Source organism: Dermacentor silvarum, chromosome 1, assembly GCF_013339745.2.
Source record: "Dermacentor silvarum isolate Dsil-2018 chromosome 1, BIME_Dsil_1.4, whole genome shotgun sequence".
NCBI lineage: Eukaryota > Metazoa > Arthropoda > Arachnida > Ixodida > Ixodidae > Dermacentor > Dermacentor silvarum.
Window position 1 is genome coordinate 425,697,757 of NC_051154.1, and position 3,161 is coordinate 425,700,917.

General features: G+C 47.2%; 1 long non-coding RNA gene across 1 annotated transcript; it reads right to left on the reverse strand.

Moving 5' to 3' along the window:
• Nucleotides 1-1,991: 1,991 nt before the first annotated feature.
• LOC125942573 (uncharacterized) lies at nt 1,992-2,808 on the reverse strand. The gene is made up of 2 exons (XR_007465225.1): nt 2,563-2,808; nt 1,992-2,119 (listed from the first exon to the last, which is right to left on the reverse strand). It is a non-coding gene; the product is annotated as an uncharacterized LOC125942573 (long non-coding RNA).
• Between the last annotated feature and the right edge of the window lie 353 nt (nt 2,809-3,161).

Consider the following 3,161-nt stretch of genomic DNA (forward strand, 5'->3'; position numbering starts at 1 on the left):
GGAAACTGCGAGGCGAATGCACAGCGCATGCAATGTTCAGAGCCGTGTGGAGAAAAGAGACGGTGTGGGCGACTGCCACCACCGGGCAAAGTGCAGAGGAGTTGTTGGCAGAGGAGAAGCTGCCCCCCTCCCTCCCGCGCTGCCTTCCCGCTTTCGCGTGGGAGATTGAGTGGCCAGTTCCCCTTGCGCCCGGTTGCAAGATAAGCATTTGGTAAAGCAGCACAGCGTCGCCCCGCCTCCCTCCCACCCATACCCCCACGGCCTTTCGCGCGACGGTCGCGTTTGCTTTCCGCCGTGCGTTCGCTCTCCATGATAGTGTGCGTCCCCCGCGCGCTTTCACTCGCGCACACGGCGCGCGACGATTTTATCGCCCTTGGACTTTATGCGGAACCTCACGGCGACGCCGACGACAAAAATCCGGTTGAAGTGTCCATATAATTGCTATCGCAATAAAATGCAGATTCTGGGGTATTATGTGCCAAAACCACAATCTGATTATGAGGCACGCCGTAGTGGGGGACTCCGGGTTAATTTTGACCACCTGGGGTTCTTTAACGTGCACCCAATGTCCGGTACACGGGTGTTATGTGCGTTTTGCCCTCATCGAACTGCTGCCGCCACGGCCGGGATTTTTATCCCGCGTCCAGATACACCATGTGTACACGCGCGCGAAAGTACACTACAGGTACTCATTCTCGTAAGCCAGGTGCAAGTGGCATGTTGAATGAAGTATTTAAAATAAATTGCTTCAAAAGAACACGTAACGTACTATGTACACACAGCTGCAGACATGATAGCCTCGGCTTGCAATTTGTAATTCTGTCACAAGGAAACTGAAAAAGAAAGCCGTGAGGGGACAACTATTCACGTGGGGGCCGAAAAAAGGTCTAGATACACTATCTTTGGGACGTCTCCATGCAGGAAATCAGAAGTTGTATGTCCGGCGTATTTCCTATTTGTCTCCAAAACGGCCGGTGCACGGACATTGGGACTTGATTTGGATGTCCCACGGATGAAATGTTTCCACAGAGGTGTTCCTAAGTCGTTCTCCAATACCAATTTTGCTCTGCGCTTCTCCGACTTCAAAAGAGGCCCACTAACACATGTCATCCTGCACTGTCTCGTTAATGGTTTTATCGAGAGCCCCCAATGTCAATAGGCCCACCGATCTTTGGTTTAACTTCCAACCCAGACAAGATCTTTGCATGTCTTTTAGCGCAGAACGACCGGCATTAGTGAACGTTAGCGCTGGCACCATTACTCCTTTCTGAATTGCCTGCGCCACCTCTTATAAACAAGGTGCTTTTTTAGTGGCAGGAGCATCAAGTGACACTCTTGTTTCTTGCGCAGCACTTCCGGTTCACCTCCTGAGACGACTGGGGACGAAATTCAAAATAAATCAGAAAAAATAGTACAATACAAAATTCCTGGGTTTCATCATAGATATGATATCAGAGCATAAGTTTAGTTACAAGTTGAATTACTAAAGTGTGTGAAATAATTAGAAACCAATGATTACCGCCCACCAAAGCACAGAACACCAACGCCAAGGTGCGAGTGCCACTAAGAAACACTTCAGTTAAAGATTAGGGTCGCCTACTGTTTTTAAACTGCACAATACTTAAAGAAACTGCCTGTGGCAGATAGCATAATGCTAACTCTTGATCTAAATTACTCGATCAGGCAGCCATTACTTCCCAGGTGAAAATATTGCAACTGGTGACAACTGGGACCAGTTAAAGTGGCTTATGGCAGAATTCCCAGTGGGGACCAGTTGCCAGTTGGTCCCAGTTGGGACCAGTTGCCAGTTGGGACCAGTTGCTAGTAGGTCCCAGTTGGGACCAGTTGCTAGTGGGTCCCAGTTGGGACCAGTTGCCTGTTAGCCCCAGTAGGGACTGGTCGGTCTGCTAGTGGTCTGCAGCTGAGTTCAGCAAAAATGTGACCCGATGGGGCCATTTTTTTGGCTCCAGTGCAAGAAAGACAAGCTTGGATCATCATCAAATGTTTATTTGATGCAGTCTACAAAGTGTCATTCGATGTAGCCACCTGCAATCTTGATTGAGAGCTTTTCGTTGACTTCAACCAAAGGACGTCCTTTTGAGGAAGTGGTTAAAAAAACCTGGGCACAAAAATACACATATAGAAGCAGTTAAAAACAGGGGTGCTAGTTCAACCACTAAACGTTTAACCTGGCAATATTTGCTTCCACATTAGAATAATGTGGCTCCGCAATTACCAAACTAATATTTTAGGACAGTGTGATATATGCTAGCTCAAAATGTCTATCATAAAAAATTACGCCACATGACACGACAGGACAATTATAAAGCACACAAAATCAACATGATATGTGTGTTTCATCGTAACAGTAGGCAGATATAAGGAATTCTAGACAGAAATGTTGCACAGCGTTGTCGGAAACAGGCATGTCATTGCTGCGACGCACACAGTAATCGGCCCGACACCACTGTACAGAAGTACTTACGTTCACCATCAGGATAAAAAAAAAGAAGCAAACACTTCATACTGTACTATAGAATCATAAATAAGAAGTATAATTACCTCGAAATGGTAAATCGGCGCCGGGGAAAACGCTGCACATCGATGCATGCTGATAGATCCACAAAGCCGCGAAGGACAGGGGTAAAAGAGTTGCCTTGCGTTGTTTTGAAGTTACAACAGCAGCCACAGATAAAAACTATCCAAATGTACTACCGCACGAATGAGATTGCGCAGGCGCTAACACCACGGCTTCCTTAAAAACACATAGTTCAGTCACAAACACGCACGCACGCCTCGCGTGACGCCTCGCTACGGTGGCTAGCCTCGCCTTGACATGGCAGCCGCCATTGCACACGTGCTGTGCGCAACTACGGCTGACTACGGCCGCAGTTTTATGTCTTTCCTGCCCGCCGTGTTCCCTTCTCTGAGCTACTGCTCTTTGATGTTAATAAATATTACGGCCTTTTATATGCGGTATCAAGTTAGCAATTTAGATTAAAAGTTTAACATTTACTTTATGCGCACTTCAACAGAAAATACGACACTGATGAAACTTCAGCCGCAAACAAATATGGTTGCTGCTATTGCACCGTCGTTCGTAAGCTGACCGGGCACCGCGATCTGCCTTGGAGATTACGACTGGTTGTTCGGTTTTTTTT